The sequence below is a fragment of the Stenella coeruleoalba genome, assembly GCF_951394435.1.
Source record: "Stenella coeruleoalba genome assembly, contig: scaffold_85, whole genome shotgun sequence".
NCBI classification, from domain to species: domain Eukaryota; kingdom Metazoa; phylum Chordata; class Mammalia; order Artiodactyla; family Delphinidae; genus Stenella; species Stenella coeruleoalba.
In genome coordinates this window covers 668584-689040 of record NW_027646009.1, presented here as the reverse complement: position 1 = coordinate 689040, position 20457 = coordinate 668584, and the positions used below count along the sequence as shown (strand labels likewise).

The 20457-nt window shown below is 43.9% G+C and overlaps 1 long non-coding RNA gene across 17 annotated transcripts in view; it reads right to left on the bottom strand.

The window, feature by feature from the left end:
* The window catches only part of LOC307181396, a 531327-nt gene extending 511619 nt beyond the window's left edge, over nucleotides 1–19708 (bottom strand). For 16 of the 17 annotated variants that reach the window (XR_013826654.1, XR_013826655.1, XR_013826656.1 and 13 more), the window contains exons 1-3: nucleotides 10179–10234; nucleotides 3857–3942; nucleotides 698–779 (exon numbers count right to left, since the gene is read on the bottom strand). This is a non-coding gene — a long non-coding RNA (uncharacterized lncRNA). Of the gene's footprint in view, nucleotides 1–697; nucleotides 780–3856; nucleotides 3943–10178; nucleotides 10235–19655 lie in introns of those variants that run through there. The other variant, XR_013826653.1, reaches the window with a different exon arrangement.
* Nucleotides 19709–20457: the final 749 nt, after the last annotated feature.

Here is a 20457-nt window from a genome sequence, read left to right as displayed (position 1 = left end):
CTGAAGCCATCCTGCGGTGTTGCGGCCAGCTCAAAAGAAAGCGAGTTGAAGAAAGGAGCTCAGGGGCACTGTAATTCACAAACCTGCAGAGTTATAAATGACAGCTATCGTCCAAAAATAGACTGAAGTAAGGCTGCCAAGAGGACTTGAAAGCGGGGCAGAATTGCAGGAAACCGATTTCAGGAGGTAGACTGGAATTGCATTGAAAGCATAGGAAAAGAGGCAGAACGTCCACAATGATGCACTTGGCCAAAAAGGGCGTATGCGTTTTTTCCTGAATATATTCAGGAAAAAACGCATACGCCCTTTTTGGCCAACCAAGCAAGCTTGCAAAGGAAATCTGCACTACAATGAAGTCTCACTTCCCCCCGGTCAAAAGGGCCATCTGAAAAAAGTGTAAAATCCAGAAAGGCAGGACAGGCCATGGAGAACTGGGAGCCTTGTTATGCTGATGGGCGGGATGTAAATTGCCAACAACCACTCGGGAGAAGTGTATGGTGTTTCCTGAAACATCTAAAAAACAAAGCAACAGAACCTAGGGCACTTCCACTTATGGTCCTATAGCTTAGGGAAATTAAAATCAAAAAGACACAGCCACCCCAAAGTTTGGAATGGCTCTGTTTACAAGAACCTCGTTTACAGTACAAGTTCAACATCGCAGAAAGTGAAAAATGGATAAAGAACTTGTGGTATTTACTTAAAAAGCAATATCACTCAGCAATGAAATCTGTGTCATCAGGCCCTTAGCAGCACAATGAGTGGATTCAGGTATGATGATTCTAACTGAAATAAGTCACACAGAAAAAGAAACATCATAAGATATCAGTAATACACGGAATGTAAACTTGGCTACAGAGGAACTGAATTACAGAACAGAACAGGGTCTCAAATTTAGGAAACCAACTTATGCTTGCTTAAGGGGAAAGGTGAGTTGGGGTGCTGCATAAAACCAGAGATTGAAATGAGCACAGATAAAGTTCCTTAAGCCAAATATGGAATAGACAAGAACTACTCCTTGCTCAACGAAATGGACTCAAAACCCCATATTAAACCCCTAAGAATGTACCTGACTAGTAAGTATCTTAAAACCTATGGATTGCTATGTCTCCAAAAGAGAATCAAGCGTGTGTACAGGGGCATAAACGCAGCAGTGATAGGATTGGAGAGGTTCGGTGAGCAAATGAAGACCCTTTGAAGTCATATTGCATGGTACCCATTCCACGGGTTTCAACTACCCAGGTTTAAGGTATTCTTCCTTCAGCTAAAACATGCATGTGGAACCCAGAGTATGATCAACCATGTGAACGGGAGACGTCTTCAAATATGTCTCAGTTTTCCTCCCCTGGTACTCGGGTGCAACATTCCAGACGCTTTACTAACACTCTCCCCACTTGGAGAGTCAGTCCCTTTAACCTCCTGTTTGGCCCAGTTTGCAATTTCTGCGGAAGATGAACAGGAATAGCGAGAACCAATGAGAGGCTAGCTGGAGGTGTCTGGACGGGCAAATTTAACTCTCATTTCCCACCAGGAAGAGGAATTAACCGAAGGCTCAGCATGCCGGGCCGGAACCAGATTAGGGCCTGAAGCCATTCTGCGGTGTTGCGGCCAGGCCACAAGAAAGCGAGTTGAAGAAAGGAGCTCAGGGGCACTGTAATTCACAAATCTGCAGAGTTATAAATGACAGCTATCGTCCAAAAATAGACTGAAGTAAGGCTGCCAAGAGGACTTGAAAGCGGGGCAGAATTGCAGGAAACCGATTTCAGGAGGTAGACTGGAATTGCATTGAAAGCATAGGAAAAGAGGCAGAACGTCCACAATGATGCACTTGGCCAAAAAGGGCGTATGCGTTTTTTCCTGAATATATTCAGGAAAAAACGCATACGCCCTTTTTGGCCAACCAAGCAAGCTTGCAAAGGAAATCTGCACTACAATGAAGTCTCACTTCCCCCCGGTCAAAAGGGCCATCTGAAAAAAGTGTAAAATCCAGAAAGGCAGGACAGGCCATGGAGAACTGGGAGCCTTGTTATGCTGATGGACGGGATGTAAATTGCCAACAACCACTCGGGAGAAGTGTATGGTGTTTCCTGAAACATCTAAAAAACAAAGCAACAGAACCTAGGGCACTTCCACTTATGGTCCTATAGCTTAGGGAAATTAAAATCAAAAAGACACAGCCACCCCAAAGTTTGGAACGGCTCTGTTTACAAGAACCTCGTTTACAGTACAAGTTCAACATCGCAGAAAGTGAAAAATGGATAAAGAAGTTGTGATATTTACTTACAAAGCAATATCACTCAGCAATGAAATCTGTGTCATCAGGCCCGTAGCAGCACAATGAGTGGATTCAGGTATGATGATTCTAACTGAAGTAAGTCACACAGAAAAAGAAACATCATAAGATATCAGTAATACATGGAATGTAAACTTGGCTACACAGGAACTGAATTACAGAACAGAACAGGGACTCAAATTTAGAAAACCAACTTATGCTTGCTTAAGGGTAAAGGTGAGTTGGGGTGCTGCATAAAACCAGAGATTGAAATGAGCACAGATAAAGTTCCTTAAGTCAAATATGGAATAGACAAGTGCTACTCCTTGCTCAACGAAATGGACTCAACACCGCATATTAAACGCCTAAGAATGTACCTGACTAGTAAGTATCTTAAAACCTATGGATTGCTATGTCTCCGAAAGAGAATCAAGCATGTGTACAGGGGCATAAACGCAGCAGTGATAGGATTGGAGAGGTTCGGTGAGCAAATGAAGACCCTTTGAAGTCATATTGCATGGTACCCATTCCACGGGTTTCAACTACCCAGGTTTAAGGTATTCTTCCATCAGCTAAAACATGCATGTGGAACCCAAGTATGATCAACCATGTGAACGGGAGACGTGTTCAAATATGTCTCAGTTTTCCTCCCCTGGTACTCGGGTGCAACATTCCAGACGCTTTACTAACACTCTCCCCACTTGGAGAGTCAGCGCCTTTAACCTCCTGTTTGGCCCAGTTTGCAATTTCTGTGGAAGATGAACAGGAATAGCGAGAACCAATGACAGGCTAGCTGGAGGTGTCTGGACGGGCAGATTTAACTCTCATTTCCCACCAGGAAGAGGAAATAACCAAAGGCTCAGCGTGCCGTACCGGAACCAGATTAGGGCCTGAAGCCATCCTGCGGTGTTGCGGCCAGCTCAAAAGAAAGCGAGTTGAACAAAGGAGCTCAGGGGCACTGTAATTCACAAACCTGCAGAGTTATAAATGACAGCTATCGTCCAAAAATAGACTGAAGTAAGGCTGCCAAGAGGACTTGAAAGCGGGGCAGAATTGCAGGAAACCGATTTCAGGAGGTAGACTGGAATTGCATTGAAAGCATAGGAAAAGAGGCAGAACGTCCACAATGATGCAGTTGGCCAAAAAGGGCGTATGCGTTTTTTCCTGAATATATTCAGGAAAAAACGCATACACCCTTTTTGGCCAACCAAGCAAGCTTGCAAAGGAAATCTGCACTACAATGAAGTCTCACTTCCCCCCGGTCAAAAGGGCCATCTGAAAAAAGTGTAAAATCCAGAAAGGCAGGACAGGCCATGGAGAACTGGGAGCCTTGTTATGCTGATGGGCGGGATGTAAATTGCCAACAACCACTCGGGAGAAGTGTATGGTGTTTCCTGAAACATCTAAAAAACAAAGCAACAGAACCTAGGGCACTTCCACTTATGGTCCTATAGCTTAGGGAAATTAAAATCAAAAAGACACAGCCACCCCAAAGTTTGGAATGGCTCTGTTTACAAGAACCTCGTTTACAGTACAAGTTCAACATCGCAGAAAGTGAAAAATGGATAAAGAACTTGTGGTATTTACTTAAAAAGCAATATCACTCAGCAATGAAATCTGTGTCATCAGGCCCTTAGCAGCACAATGAGTGGATTCAGGTATGATGATTCTAACTGAAATAAGTCACACAGAAAAAGAAACATCATAAGATATCAGTAATACACGGAATGTAAACTTGGCTACACAGGAACTGAATTACAGAACAGAACAGGGTCTCAAATTTAGAAAACCAACTTATGCTTGCTTAAGGGGAAAGGTGAGTTGGGGTGCTGCATAAAACCAGAGATTGAAATGAGCACAGATAAAGTTCCTTAAGCCAAATATGGAATAGACAAGAGCTACTCCTTGCTCAACGAAATGGACTCAAAACCCCATATTAAACCCCTAAGAATGTACCTGACTAGTAAGTATCTTAAAACCTATGGATTGCTATGTCTTCAAAAGAGAATCAAGCGTGTGTACAGGGGAATAAACACAGCAATGATAGGATTGGAGAGGTTCGGTGAGCAAATGAAGACCCTTTGAAGTTATATTGCATGGTACCCATTACACGGGTCTCAACTCTCCAGGTTTAAGGTATTCTTCCTTCAGCTAAAACATGCATGTGGAACCCAAGTATGATCAAACATGTGAACGGGAGATGTGTTCAAATATGTCTCAGTTTTCCTCCCCTGGTACTCGGGTGAAACATTCCAGACGCTTTACTAACACTCTCCCCACTTGGAGAGTCAGCGCCTTTAACCTCCTGTTTGGCCCAGTTTGCAATTTCTGCAGAAGATGAACAGGAATAGCGAGAACCAATGAGAGGCTAGCTGGAGGTGTCTGGACGGGCAAATTTAACTCTCATTTCCCACCAGGAAGAGGAAATAACCAAAGGCTCATCGTGCCGTACCGGAACCAGATTAGGGCCTGAAGCCATCCTGCGGTGTTGCGGCCAGCTCAAAAGAAAGCGAGTTGAACAAAGGAGCTCAGGGGCACTGTAATTCACAAACCTGCAGAGTTATAAATGACAGCTATCGTCCAAAAATATACTGAAGTAAGGCTGCCAAGAGGACTTGAAAGCGGGGCAGAATTGCAGGAAACCGATTTCAGGAGGTAGACTGGAATTGCATTGAAAGCATAGGAAAAGAGGCAGAACGTCCACAATGATGCACTTGGCCAAAAAGGGCATATGCGTTTTTTCCTGAATATATTCAGGAAAAAACGCATACGCCCTTTTTGGCCAACCAAGCAAGCTTGCAAAGGAAATCTGCACTACAATGAAGTCTCACTTCCCCCCGGTCAAAAGGGCCATCTGAAAAAAGTGTAAAATCCAGAAAGGCAGGACAGGCCATGGAGAACTGGGAGCCTTGTTATGCTGATGGGCGGGATGTAAATTGCCAACAACCACTCGGGAGAAGTGTATGGTGTTTCCTGAAACATCTAAAAAACAAAGCAACAGAACCTAGGGCACTTCCACTTATGGTCCTATAGCTTAGGGAAATTAAAATCAAAAAGACACAGCCACCCCAAAGTTTGGAACGGCTCTGTTTACAAGAACCTCGTTTACAGTACAAGTTCAACATCGCAGAAAGTGAAAAATGGATAAAGAAGTTGTGGTATTTACTTACAAAGCAATATCACTCAGCAATGAAATCTGTGTCATCAGGCCCTTAGCAGCACAATGAGTGGATTCAGGTATGATGATTCTAACTGAAGTAAGTCACACAGAAAAAGAAACATCATAAGATATCAGTAATACACGGAATGTAAACTTGGCTACACAGGAACTGAATTACAGAACAGAACAGGGTCTCAAATTTAGAAAACCAACTTATGCTTGCTTAAGGGTAAAGGTGAGTTGGGGTGCTGCATAAAACCAGAGATTGAAATGAGCACAGATAAAGTTCCTTAAGCCAAATATGGAATAGACAAGAGCTACTCCTTGCTCAACGAAATGGACTCAACACCCCATATTAAACGCCTAAGAATGTACCTGACTAGTAAGTATCTTAAAACCTATGGATTGCTATGTCTCCAAAAGAGAATCAAGCGTGTGTACAGGGGCATAAACGCAGCAGTGATAGGATTGGAGAGGTTCGGTGAGCAAATGAAGACCCTTTGAAGTCATATTGCATGGTACCCATTACACGGGTCTCAACTCTCCAGGTTTAAGGTATTCTTCCTTCAGCTAAAACATGCATGTGGAACCCAAGTATGATCAACCATGTGAACGGGAGACGTGTTCAAATATGTCTCAGTTTTCCTCCCCTGGTACTCGGGTGCAACATTCCAGACGCTTTACTAACACTCTCCCGACTTGGAGAGTCAGTCCCTTTAACCTCCTGTTTGGCCCAGTTTGCAATTTCTGCGGAAGATGAACAGGAATAGCGAGAACCAATGAGAGACTAGCTGGAGGTATCTGGACGGGCAAATTTAACTCTCATTTCCCACCAGGAAGAGGAAATAACCAAAGGCTCAGCGTGCCGTGCCGGAACCAGATTAGGGCCTGAAGCCATCCTGCGGTGTTGCGGCCAGGTCACAAGAAAGCGAGTTGAAGAAAGGAGCTCAGGGGCACTGTAATTCACAAACCTGCAGAGTTAAAAATGACAGCTATCGTCCAAAAATAGACTGAAGTAAGGCTGCCAAGAGGACTTGAAAGCGGGGCAGAATTGCAGGAAACCGATTTCAGGAGGTAGACTGGAATTGCATTGAAAGCATAGGAAAAGAGGCAGAACGTCCACAATGATGCACTTGGCCAAAAAGGGCGTATGCGTTTTTTCCTGAATATATTCAGGAAAAAACGCATACGCCCTTTTTGGCCAACCAAGCAAGCTTGCAAAGGAAATCTGCACTACAATGAAGTCTCACTTCCCCCCGGTCAAAAGGGCCATCTGAAAAAAGTGTAAAATCCAGAAAGGCAGGACAGGCCATGGAGAACTGGGAACCTTGTTATGCTGATGGGCGGGATGTAAATTGCCAACAACCACTCGGGAGAAGTGTATGGTGTTTCCTGAAACATCTAAAAAACAAAGCAACAGAGCCTAGGGCACTGCCACTTATGGTCCTATAGCTTAGGGAAATTAAAATCAAAAAGACACAGCCACCCCAAAGTTTGGAACGGCTCTGTTTACAAGAACCTCGTTTACAGTACAAGTTCAACATCGCAGAAAGTGAAAAATGGATAAAGAACTTGTGGTACTTACGTACAATGCAGTATCACTCAGCAATGAAATCTATGTCATCAGGCCCGTAGCAGCATAATGAGTAGATTCAGGTACGATGATTCTAACTGAAATAAGTCACACAGAAAAAGAAACATCATAAGATATCAGTAATACACGGAATGTAAACTTGGCTACACAGGAACTGAATTCCAAAACAGAACAGGGTCTCAAATTTAGAAAACCAACTTATGCTTGCTTAAGGGTAAAGGTGAGTTGGGTTGCTGCATAAAACCAGAGATTGAAATGAGCACAGATAAAGTTCCTTAAGCCAAATATGGAATAGACAAGAGCTACTCCTTGCTCAACGAAATGGACTCAGCACCGCATATTAAACGCCTAAGAATGTACCTGACTAGTAAGTATCTTAAAACCTATGGATTGCTATGTCTCCAAAAGAGAATCAAGCATGTGTACAGGGGCATAAACGCAGCAGTGATAGGATTGGAGAGGTTCGGTGAGCAAATGAATACCCTTTGAAGTCATATTGCATGGTACCCATTCCACGGGTTTCAACTACCCAGGTTTTAGGTATTCTTCCTTCAGCTAAAACATGCATGTGGAACCCAAGTATGATCAACCATGTGAACGGGAGACGTGTTCAAATATGTCTCAGTTTTCCTCCCCTGGTACTCGGGTGCAACATTCCAGACGCTTTACTAACACTCTCCCCACTTGGAGAGTCAGCGCCTTTAACCTCCTGTTTGGCCCAGTTTGCAATTTCTGCGGAAGATGAACAGGAATAGCGAGAACCAATGAGAGGCTAGCTGGAGGTGTCTGGACGGGCAAATTTAACTCTCATTTCCCACCAGGAAGAGGAAATAACCAAAGGCTCAGCGTGCCGTGCCGGAACCAGATTAGGGCCTGAAGCCATCCTGCGGTGTTGCGGCCAGGTCACAAGAAAGCGAGTTGAAGAAAGGAGCTCAGGGGCACTGTAATTCACAAACCTGCAGAGTTATAAATGACAGCTATCGTCCAAAAATAGACTGAAGTAAGGCTGCCAAGAGGACTTGAAAGCGGGGCAGAATTGCAGGAAACCGATTTCAGGAGGTAGACTGGAATTGCATTGAAAGCATAGGAAAAGAGGCAGAACGTCCACAATGATGCACTTGGCCAAAAAGGGCGTATGCGTTTTTTCCTGAATATATTCAGGAAAAAACGCATACGCCCTTTTTGGCCAACCAAGCAAGCTTGCAAAGGAAATCTGCACTACAATGAAGTCTCACTTCCCCCCGGTCAAAAGGGCCATCTGAAAAAAGTGTAAAATCCAGAAAGGCAGGACAGGCCATGGAGAACTGGGAGCCTTGTTATGCTGATGGGCGGGATGTAAATTGCCAACAACCACTCGGGAGAAGTGTATGGTGTTTCCTGAAACATCTAAAAAACAAAGCAACAGAGCCTAGGGCACTGCCACTTATGGTCCTATAGCTTAGGGAAATTAAAATCAAAAAGACACAGCCACCCCAAAGTTTGGAACGGCTCTGTTTACAAGAACCTCGTTTACAGTACAAGTTCAACATCGCAGAAAGTGAAAAATGGATAAAGAAGTTGTGGTATTTACTTACAAAGCAATATCACTCAGCAATGAAATCTGTGTCATCAGGCCCGTAGCAGCACAATGAGTGGATTCAGGTATGATGATTCTAACTGAAGTAAGTCACACAGAAAAAGAAACATCATAAGATATCAGTAATATACGGAGTGTAAACTTGGCTACACAGGAACTGAATTACAGAACAGAACAGGGACTCAAATTTAGAAAACCAACTTATGCTTGCTTAAGGGTAAAGGTGAGTTGGGGTGCTGCATAAAACCAGAGATTGAAATGAGCACAGAAAAAAGTTCCTTAAGTCAAATATGGAATAGACAAGAGCTACTCCTTGCTCAACGAAATGGACTCAACACCGCATATTAAACGCCTAAGAATGTACCTGACTAGTAAGTATCTTAAAACCTATGGATTGCTATGTCTCCAAAAGAGAATCAAGCATGTGTACAGGGGCATAAACGCAGCAGTGATAGGATTGGAGAGGTTCGGTGAGCAAATGAAGACCCTTTGAAGTCATATTGCATGGTACCCATTCCACGGGTTTCAACTACCCAGGTTTAAGGTATTCTTCCTTCAGCTAAAACATGCATGTGGAACCTAGAGTATGATCAACCATGTGATCGGGAGACGTGTTCAAATATGTCTCAGTTTTCGTACCCTGGTACTCGGGTGCAACATTCCAGACGCTTTACTAACACTCTCCTGACTTGGAGAGTCAGTCCCTTTAACCTCCTGTTTGGCCCAGTTTGCAATTTCTGCGGAAGATGAACAGGAATAGCGAGAACCAATGAGAGACTAGCTGGAGGTGTCTGGACGGGCAAATTTAACTCTCATTTCCCACCAGGAAGAGGAAATAACCAAAGGCTCAGCGTGTCGTGCCGGAACCAGATTAGGGCCTGAAGCCATCCTGCGGTGTTGCGGCCAGGTCACAAGAAAGCGAGTTGAAGAAAGGAGCTCAGGGGCACTGTAATTCACAAACCTGCAGAGTTATAAATGACAGCTATCGTCCAAAAATAGACTGAAGTAAGGCTGCCAAGAGGACTTGAAAGCGGGGCAGAATTGCAGGAAACCGATTTCAGGAGGTAGACTGGAATTGCATTGAAAGCATAGGAAAAGAGGCAGAACGTCCACAATGATGCACTTGGCCAAAAAGGGCGTATGCGTTTTTTCCTGAATATATTCAGGAAAAAACGCATACGCCCTTTTTGGCCAACCAAGCAAGCTTGCAAAGGAAATCTGCACTACAATGAAGTCTCACTTCCCCCCGGTCAAAAGGGCCATCTGAAAAAAGTGTAAAATCCAGAAAGGCAGGACAGGCCATGGAGAACTGGGAGCCTTGTTATGCTGATGGGCGGGATGTAAATTGCCAACAGACACTTGGGAGAAGTGTATGGTGTTTCCTGAAACATCTAAAAAACAAAGCAACAGAGCCTAGGGCACTGCCACTTATGGTCCTATAGCTTAGGGAAATTAAAATCAAAAAGACACAGCCACCCCAAAGTTTGGAACGGCTCTGTTTACAAGAACCTCGTTTACAGTACAAGTTCAACATCGCAGAAAGTGAAAAATGGATAAAGAAGTTGTGGTATTTACTTACAAAGCAATATCACTCAGCAATGAATTCTATGTCATCAGGCCCTTAGCATCACAATGAGGGGATTCAGGTATGATGATTCTAACTGAAATAAGTCACACAGAAAAAGAAACATCATAAGATATCAGTAATGCACGGAATGTAAACTTGGCTACACAGGAACTGAATTACAGAACAGAACAGGGTCTCAAATTTAGAAAACCAACTTATGCTTGCTTAAGGGGAAAGGTGAGTTGGGGTGCTGCATAAAACCAGAGATTGAAATGAGCACAGATAAAGTTCCTTAAGCCAAATATGGAATAGACAAGAGCTACTCCTTGCTCAACGAAATGGACTCAAAACCCCATATTAAACCCCTAAGAATGTACCTGACTAGTAAGTATCTTAAAACCTATGGATTGCTATGTCTTCAAAAGAGAATCAAGCGTGTGTACAGGGGAATAAACACAGCAATGATAGGATTGGAGAGGTTCGGTGAGCAAATGAAGACCCTTTGAAGTTATATTGCATGGTACCCATTACACGGGTCTCAACTCTCCAGGTTTAAGGTATTCTTCCTTCAGCTAAAACATGCATGTGGAACCCAGAGTATGATCAACCATGTGAACGGGAGACGTGTTCAAATATGTCTCAGTTTTCCTCCCCTGGTACTCGGGTGCAACATTCCAGACGCTTTACTAACACTCTCCCCACTTGGAGAGTCAGCGCCTTTAACCTCCTGTTTGGCCCAGTTTGCAATTTCTGCGGAAGATGAACAGGAATAGCGAGAACCAATGAGAGGCTAGCTGGAGGTGTCTGGACGGGCAAATTTAACTCTCATTTCCCACCAGGAAGAGGAATTAACCAAAGGCTCAGCGTGCCGTGCCGGAACCAGATTAGGTCCTGAAGCCATCCTGCGGTGTTGCGGCCAGGTCACAAGAAAGCGAGTTGAAGAAAGGAGCTCAGGGGCACTGTAATTCACAAACCTGCAGAGTTATAAATGACAGCTATCGTCCAAAAATAGACTGAAGTAAGGCTGCCAAGAGGACTTGAAAGCGGGGCAGAATTGCAGGAAACCGATTTCAGGAGGTAGACTGGAATTGCATTGAAAGCATAGGAAAAGAGGCAGAACGTCCACAATGATGCACTTGGCCAAAAAGGGCGTATGCGTTTTTTCCTGAATATATTCAGGAAAAAACGCATACGCCCTTTTTGGCCAACCAAGCAAGCTTGCAAAGGAAATCTGCACTACAATGAAGTCTCACTTCCCCCCGGTCAAAAGGGCCATCTGAAAAAAGTGTAAAATCCAGAAAGGCAGGACAGGCCATGGAGAACTGGGAGCCTTGTTATGCTGATGGGCGGGATGTAAATTGCCAACAACCACTCGGGAGAAGTGTATGGTGTTTCCTGAAACATCTAAAAAACAAAGCAACAGAGCCTAGGGCACTGCCACTTATGGTCCTATAGCTTAGGGAAATTAAAATCAAAAAGACACAGCCACCCCAAAGTTTGGAACGGCTCTGTTTACAAGAACCTCGTTTACAGTACAAGTTCAACATCGCAGAAAGTGAAAAATGGATAAAGAACTTGTGGTACTTACGTACAATGCAGTATCACTCAGCAATGAAATCTATGTCATCAGGCCCGTAGTAGCATAATGAGTAGATTCAGGTACGATGATTCTAACTGAAATAAGTCACACAGAAAAAGAAACATCATAAGATATCAGTAATACACGGAATGTAAACTTGGCTACACAGGAACTGAATTCCAAAACAGAACAGGGTCTCAAATTTAGAAAACCAACTTATGCTTGCTTAAGGGTAAAGGTGAGTTGGGTTGCTGCATAAAACCAGAGATTGAAATGAGCACAGATAAAGTTCCTTAAGCCAAATATGGAATAGACAAGAGCTACTCCTTGCTCAACGAAATGGACTCAACACCGCATATTAAACGCCTAAGAATGTACCTGACTAGTAAGTATCTTAAAACCTATGGATTGCTATGTCTCCAAAAGAGAATCAAGCATGTGTACAGGGGCATAAACGCAGCAGTGATAGGATTGGAGAGGTTCGGTGAGCAAATGAAGACCCTTTGAAGTCATATTGCATGGTACCCATTCCACGGGTTTCAACTACCCAGGTTTTAGGTATTCTTCCTTCAGCTAAAACATGCATGTGGAACCCAAGTATGATCAACCATGTGAACGGGAGACGTGTTCAAATATGTCTCAGTTTTCCTCCCCTGGTACTCGGGTGCAACATTCCAGACGCTTTACTAACACTCTCCCCACTTGGAGAGTCAGCGCCTTTAACCTCCTGTTTGGCCCAGTTTGCAATTTCTGCAGAAGATGAACAGGCATAGCGAGAACCAATGAGAGGCTAGCTGGAGGTGTCTGGACGGGCAAATTTAACTCTCATTTCCCACCAGGAAGAGGAAATAACCAAAGGCTCAGCGTGCCGTACCGGAACCAGATTAGGGCCTGAAGCCATCCTGCGGTGTTGCGGCCAGCTCAAAAGAAAGCGAGTTGAACAAAGGAGCTCAGGTGCACTGTAATTCACAAACCTGCAGAGTTATAAATGACAGCTATCGTCCAAAAATATACTGAAGTAAGGCTGCCAAGAGGACTTGAAAGCGGGGCAGAATTGCAGGAAACCGATTTCAGGAGGTAGACTGGAATTGCATTGAAAGCATAGGAAAAGAGGCAGAACGTCCAAAATGATGCACTTGGCCAAAAAGGGCGTATGCGTTTTTTCCTGAATATATTCAGGAAAAAACGCATACGCCCTTTTTGGCCAACCAAGCAAGCTTGCAAAGGAAATCTGCACTACAATGAAGTCTCACTTCCCCCCGGTCAAAAGGGCCATCTGAAAAAAGTGTAAAATCAAGAAAGGCAGGACAGGCCATGGAGAACTGGGAGCCTTGTTATGCTGATGGGCGGGATGTAAATTGCCAACAACCACTCGGGAGAAGTGTATGGTGTTTCCTGAAACATCTAAAAAACAAAGCAACAGAGCCTAGGGCACTGCCACTTATGGTCCTATAGCTTAGGGAAATTAAAATCAAAAAGACACAGCCACCCCAAAGTTTGGAACGGCTCTGTTTACAAGAACCTCGTTTACAGTACAAGTTCAACATCGCAGAAAGTGAAAAATGGATAAAGAAGTTGTGGTATTTACTTACAAAGCAATATCACTCAGCAATGAAATCTGTGTCATCAGGCCCTTAGCAGCACAATGAGTGGATTCAGGTATGATGATTCTAACTGAAGTAAGTCACACAGAAAAAGAAACATCATAAGATATCAGTAATACACGGAATGTAAACTTGGCTACACAGGAACAGAATTACAGAACAGAACAGGGTCTGAAATTTAGAAAACCAACTTATGCTTGCTTAAGGGTAAAGGTGAGTTGGGGTGCTGCATAAAACCAGAGATTGAAATGAGCACAGATAAAGTTCCTTAAGCCAAATATGGAATAGACAAGAGCTACTCCTTGCTCAACGAAATGGACTCAACACCCCATATTAAACGCCTAAGAATGTACCTGACTAGTAAGTATCTTAAAACCTATGGATTGCTATGTCTCCAAAAGAGAATCAAGCGTGTGTACAGGGGCATAAACGCAGCAGTGATAGGATTGGAGAGGTTCGGTGAGCAAATGAAGACCCTTTGAAGTCATATTGCATGGTACCCATTACACGGGTCTCAACTCTCCAGGTTTAAGGTATTCTTCCTTCAGCTAAAACATGCATGTGGAACCCAAGTATGATCAACCATGTGAACGGGAGACGTGTTCAAATATGTCTCAGTTTTCCTCCCCTGGTACTCGGGTGCAACATTCCAGACGCTTTACTAACACTCTCCCCACTTGGAGAGTCAGCGCCTTTAACCTCCTGTTTGGCCCAGTTTGCAATTTCTGCGGAAGATGAACAGGAATAGCGAGAACCAATGAGAGGCTAGCTGGAGGTGTCTGGACGGGCAAATTTAACTCTCATTTCCCACCAGGAAGAGGAAATAACCAAAGGCTCAGCATGCCGTACCGGAACCAGATTAGGGCCTGAAGCCATCCTGCGGTGTTGCGGCCAGCTCAAAAGAAAGCGAGTTGAAGAAAGGAGCTCAGGGGCACTGTAATTCACAAACCCGCAGAGTTATAAATGACAGCTATCGTCCAAAAATAGACTGAAGTAAGGCTGCCAAGAGGACTTGAAAGCGGGGCAGAATTGCAGGAAACCGATTTCAGGAGGTAGACTGGAATTGCATTGCAAGCATAGGAAAAGAGGCAGAACGTCCACAATGATGCACTTGGCCAAAAAGGGCGTATGCGTTTTTTCCTGAATATATTCAGGAAAAAACGCATACGCCCTTTTTGGCCAACCAAGCAAGCTTGCAAAGGAAATCTGCACTACAATGAAGTCTCACTTCCCCCCGGTCAAAAGGGCCATCTGAAAAAAGTGTAAAATCCAGAAAGGCAGGACAGGCCATGGAGAACTGGGAGCCTTGTTATGCTGATGGGCGGGATGTAAATTGCCAACAACCACTCGGGAGAAGTGTATGGTGTTTCCTGAAACATCTAAAAAACAAAGCAACAGAACCTAGGGCACTTCCACTTATGGTCCTATAGCTTAGGGAAATTAAAATCAAAAAGACACAGCCACCCCAAAGTTTGGAACGGCTCTGTTTACAAGAACCTCGTTTACAGTACAAGTTCAACATCGCAGAAAGTGAAAAATGGATAAAGAAGTTGTGGTATTTACTTACAAAGCAATATCACTCAGCAATGAAATCTGTGTCATCAGGCCCGTAGCAGCACAATGAGTGGATTCAGGTATGATGATTCTAACTGAAGTAAGTCACACAGAAAAAGAAACATCATAAGATATCAGTAATACACGGAGTGTAAACTTGGCTACACAGGAACTGAATTACAGAACAGAACAGGGACTCAAATTAAGAAAACCAACTTATGCTTGCTTAAGGGTAAAGGTGAGTTGGGGTGCTGCATAAAACCAGAGATTGAAATGAGCACAGATAAAGTTCCTTAAGTCAAATATGGAATAGACAAGAGCTACTCCTTGCTCAACGAAATGGACTCAACACCGCATATTAAACGCCTAAGAATGTACCTGACTAGTAAGTATCTTAAAACCTATGGATTGCTATGTCTCCGAAAGAGAATCAAGCATGTGTACAGGGGCATAAACGCAGCAGTGATAGGATTGGAGAGGTTCGGTGAGCAAATGAAGACCCTTTGAAGTCATATTGCATGGTACCCATTCCACGGGTTTCAACTCTCCAGGTTTAAGGTATTCTTCCTTCAGCTAAAACATGCATGTGGAACCTAGAGTATGATCAACCATGTGATTGGGAGACGTGTTCAAATATGTCTCAGTTTTCGTACCCTGGTACTCGGGTGCAACATTCCAGACGCTTTACTAACACTCTCCCGACTTGGACAGTCAGTCCCTTTAACCTCCTGTTTGGCCCAGTTTGCAATTTCTGCGGAAGATGAACAGGAATAGCGAGAACCAATGAGAGACTAGGTGGAGGTGTCTGAACGGGCAAATTTAACTCTCATTTCCCACCAGGAAGAGGAAATAACCAAAGGCTCAGCATGCCGTGCCGGAACCAGATTAGGGCCTGAAGCCATCCTGCGGTGTTGCGGCCAGGTCACAAGAAAGCGAGTTGAAGAAAGGAGCTCAGGGGCACTGTAATTCACAAACCTGCAGAGTTATAAATGACAGCTATCGTCCAAAAATAGACTGAAGTAAGGCTGCCAAGAGGACTTGAAAGCGGGGCAGAATTGCAGGAAACCGATTTCAGGAGGTAGACTGGAATTGCATTGAAAGCATAGGAAAAGAGGCAGAACGTCCACAATGATGCACTTGGCCAAAAAGTGCGTATGCGTTTTTTCCTGAATATATTCAGGAAAAAACGCATACGCCCTTTTTGGCCAACCAAGCAAGCTTGCAAAGGAAATCTGCACTACAATGAAGTCTCACTTCCCCCCGGTCAAAAGGGCCATCTGAAAAAAGTGTAAAATCCAGAAAGGCAGGACAGGCCATGGAGAACTGGGAGCCTTGTTATGCTGATGGGCGGGATGTAAATTGCCAACAGACACTTGGGAGAAGTGTATGGTGTTTCCTGAAACATCTAAAAAACAAAGCAACAGAGCCTAGGGCACTGCCACTTATGGTCCTATAGCTTAGGGAAATTAAAATCAAAAAGACACAGCCACCCCAAAGTTTGGGACGCCTCTGTTTACAAGAACCTCGTTTACAGTACAAGTTCAACATCGCAGAAAGTGAAAAATGGATAAAGAAGTTGTGGTATTTACTTACAAAGCAATATCACTCAGCAATGAATTCTATGTCATCAGGCCCTTAGCATCACAATGAGTGGATTCAGGTATGATGATTCTAACTGAAATAAGTCACACAGAAAAAGAAACATCATAAGATATCAGTAATGCACGGAATGTAAACTTGGCTACACAGGAACTGAATTACAGAACAGAACAGGGTCTCAAATTTAGAAAACCAACTTATGCTTGCTTAAGGGGAAAGGTGAGTTGGGGTGCTGCATAAAACCAGAGATTGAAATGAGCACAGATAAAGTTCCTTAAGCCAAATATGGAATAGACAAGAGCTACTCCTTGCTCAACGAAATGGACTCAAAACCCCATATTAAACCCCTAAGAATGTACCTGACTAGTAAGTATCTTAAAACCTATGGATTGCTATGTCTTCAAAAGAGAATCAAGCGTGTGTACAGGGGAATAAACACAGCAATGATAGGATTGGAGAGGTTCGGTGAGCAAATGAAGACCCTTTGAAGTTATATTGCATGGTACCCATTACACGGGTCTCAACTCTCCAGGTTTAAGGTATTCTTCCTTCAGCTAAAACATGCATGTGGAACCCAGAGTATGATCAACCATGTGAACGGGAGACGTGTTCAAATATGTCTCAGTTTTCCTCCCCTGGTACTCGGGTGCAACATTCCAGACGCTTTACTAACACTCTCCCCACTTGGAGAGTCAGCGCCTTTAACCTCCTGTTTGGCCCAGTTTGCAATTTCTGCGGAAGATGAACAGGAATAGCGAGAACCAATGAGAGGCTAGCTGGAGGTGTCTGGACGGGCAAATTTAACTCTCATTTCCCACCAGGAAGAGGAATTAACCAAAGGCTCAGCGTGCCGTGCCGGAACCAGATTAGGTCCTGAAGCCATCCTGCGGTGTTGCGGCCAGGTCACAAGAAAGCGAGTTGAAGAAAGGAGCTCAGGGGCACTGTAATTCACAAACCTGCAGAGTTATAAATGACAGCTATCGTCCAAAAATAGACTGAAGTAAGGCTGCCAAGAGGACTTGAAAGCGGGGCAGAATTGCAGGAAACCGATTTCAGGAGGTAGACTGGAATTGCATTGAAAGCATAGGAAAAGAGGCAGAACGTCCACAATGATGCACTTGGCCAAAAAGGGCGTATGCGTTTTTTCCTGAATATATTCAGGAAAAAACGCATACGCCCTTTTTGGCCAACCAAGCAAGCTTGCAAAGGAAATCTGCACTACAATGAAGTCTCACTTCCCCCCGGTCAAAAGGGCCATCTGAAAAAAGTGTAAAATCCAGAAAGGCAGGACAGGCCATGGAGAACTGGGAGCCTTGTTATGCTGATGGGCGGGATGTAAATTGCCAACAACCACTCGGGAGAAGTGTATGGTGTTTCCTGAAACATCTAAAAAACAAAGCAACAGAGCCTAGGGCACTTCCACTTATGGTCCTATAGCTTAGGGAAATTAAAATCAAAAAGACACAGCCACCCCAAAGTTTGGAATGGCTCTGTTTACAAGAACCTCGTTTACAGTACAAGTTCAACATCGCAGAAAGTGAAAAATGGATAAAGAACTTGTGGTACTTACGTACAATGCAGTATCACTCAGCAATGAAATCTATGTCATCAGGCCCGTAGCAGCATAATGAGTAGATTCAGGTACGATGATTCTAACTGAAATAAGTCACACAGAAAAAGAAACATCATAAGATATCAGTAATACACGGAATGTAAACTTGGCTACACAGGAACTGAATTCCAAAACAGAACAGGGTCTCAAATTTAGAAAACCAACTTATGCTTGCTTAAGGGTAAAGGTGAGTTGGGTTGCTGCATAAAACCAGAGATTGAAATGAGCACAGATAAAGTTCCTTAAGCCAAATATGGAATAGACAAGAGCTACTCCTTGCTCAACGAAATGGACTCAACACCGCATATTAAACGCCTAAGAATGTACCTGACTAGTAAGTATCTTAAAACCTATGGATTGCTATGTCTCCAAAAGAGAATCAAGCATGTGTACAGGGGCATAAACGCAGCAGTGATAGGATTGGAGAGGTTCGGTGAGCAAATGAAGACCCTTTGAAGTCATATTGCATGGTACCCATTCCACGGGTTTCAACTACCCAGGTTTTAGGTATTCTTCCTTCAGCTAAAACATGCATGTGGAACCCAAGTATGATCAACCATGTGAACGGGAGACGTGTTCAAATATGTCTCAGTTTTCCTCCCCTGGTACTCGGGTGCAACATTCCAGACGCTTTCCTAACACTCTCCCCACTTGGAGAGTCAGCGCCTTTAACCTCCTGTTTGGCCCAGTTTGCAATTTCTGCGGAAGATGAACAGGAATAGCGAGAAACAATGAGAGGCTAGCTGGAGCTGTCTGGACGGGCAAATTTAACTCTCATTTCCCACCAGGAAGAGGAAATAACCAAAGGCTCAGTGTGCCGTACCGGAACCAGATTAGGGCCTGAAGCCATCCTGCGGTGTTGCGGCCAGCTCAAAAGAAAGCGAGTTGAACAAAGGAGCTCAGGGGCACTGTAATTCACAAACCTGCAGAGTTATAAATGACAGCTATCGTCCAAAAATATACTGAAGTAAGGCTGCCAAGAGGACTTGAAAGCGGGGCAGAATTGCAGGAAACTGATTTCAGGAGGTAGACTGGAATTGCATTGAAAGCATAGGAAAAGAGGCAGAACGTCCACAATGATGCACTTGGCCAAAAAGGGCGTATGCGTTTTTTCCTGAATATATTCAGGAAAAAACGCATACGCCCTTTTTGGCCAACCAAGCAAGCTTGCAAAGGAAATCTGCACTACAATGAAGTCTCACTTCCCCCCGGTCAAAAGGGCCATCTGAAAAAAGTGTAAAATCCAGAAAGGCAGGACAGGCCATGGAGAACTGGGAGCCTTGTTATGCTGATGGGCGGGATGTAAATTGCCAACAACCACTCGGGAGAAGTGTATGGTGTTTCCTGAAACATCTAAAAAACAAAGCAACAGAACCTAGGGCACTTCCACTTATGGTCCTATAGCTTAGGGAAATTAAAATCAAAAAGACACAGCCACCCCAAAGTTTGGAACGGCTCTGTTTACAAGAACCTCGTTTACAGTACAAGTTCAACATCGCAGAAAGTGAAAAATGGATAAAGAAGTTGTGGTATTTACTTACAAAGCAATATCACTCAGCAATCAAATCTGTGTCATCAGGCCCTTAGCAGCACAATGAGTGGATTCAGGTATGATGATTCTAACTGAAGTAAGTCACACAGAAAAGAAACATCATAAGATATCAGTAATACACGGAATGTAAACTTGGCTACACAGGAACTGAATTACAGAACAGAACAGGGACTCAAATTTAGAAAACCAACTTATGCTTGCTTAAGGGGAAAGGTGAGTTGGGGTGCTGCATAAAACCAGAGATTGAAATGAGCACAGATAAAGTTCCTTAAGTCAAATATGGAATAGACAAGAGCTACTCCTTGCTCAACGAAATGGACTCAACACCCCATATTAAACGCCTAAGAATGTACCTGACTAGTAAGTATCTTAAAACCTATGGATTGCTATGTCTCCGAAAGAGAATCAAGCATGTGTACAGGGGCATAAAAGCAGCAGTGATAGGATTGGAGAGGTTCGGTGAGCAAATGAAGACCCTTTGAAGTCATATTGCATGGTACCCATTCCACGGGTTTCAACTACCCAGGTTTAAGGTATTCTTCCTTCAGCTAAAACATGCATGTGGAACCTAGAGTATGATCAACCATGTGATCGGGAGACGTGTTCAAATATGTCTCAGTTTTCGTACCCTGGTACTCGGGTGCAACATTCCAGACGCTTTACTAACACTCTCCCGACTTGGAGAGTCAGTCCCTTTAACCTCCTGTTTGGCCCAGTTTGCAATTTCTGCGGAAGATGAACAGGAATAGCGAGACCAATGAGAGACTAGCTGGAGGTGTCTGGACGGGCAA